The sequence below is a fragment of the Helobdella robusta genome (assembly GCF_000326865.2).
Source record: "Helobdella robusta unplaced genomic scaffold HELROscaffold_40, whole genome shotgun sequence".
NCBI lineage: Eukaryota > Metazoa > Annelida > Clitellata > Rhynchobdellida > Glossiphoniidae > Helobdella > Helobdella robusta.
In genome coordinates, this window is record NW_008704903.1 from 1,669,003 (window position 1) to 1,669,683 (window position 681).

Here is a 681-nt window from a genome sequence, read left to right on the forward strand (position 1 = left end):
CCCCATTCCCTATTTTTTACTCATTCCCGCGTTTTTCCCTCCTATTCTCTCCCGTTTCCCACGATTTCTTACTCCCTAAAATTTCCATTCTCTAAAGTTAAGTTTTACCAATTCTCATGGGCAATTCACGTTCACATGTTCACCTCTAGTCTTGAGATCCGCTCTGAGTGATGGAGAAGTAGTCAGAGAAGGAGGTAGAGAGTTCCAGAGAGAAGGGTCAGAAAAAGCAAATGCAGATTTAGCAAAAGAGTGTTTAACACGAATTAACGAATTTTCATAGGATTTGTGGCTCCTTTTTTTGGTCATAATGTCTGGCTGACAACTTTTTGTTTCGGTGAACGCCGAAGATGGTATAAGAATACCGAAAAAACTTTTTGTTCTACCAAGCTTAAATGTTACATCGTGCTTGAAACAAGTGAAAATTTTGGTTTTGAACTCAAGAAACTTGACAATCATTTACGATCTACCGTTAGAAAAATTGAAAAATTAAAAAAGAGTTAAACAAGAATAATTATTGCATTTGCGATAACTACAATCTAAAAACAATTATGAATATAATTTAATGTAATTAATAGTAGCGATATTAATTAAAATTATCTATATTACAAAGTCATCTTTTTGGTACATGTTAAATCAATATGCAAAATAGCCGATGTTCGTTTGTATGTGTGTGTGTGTGTG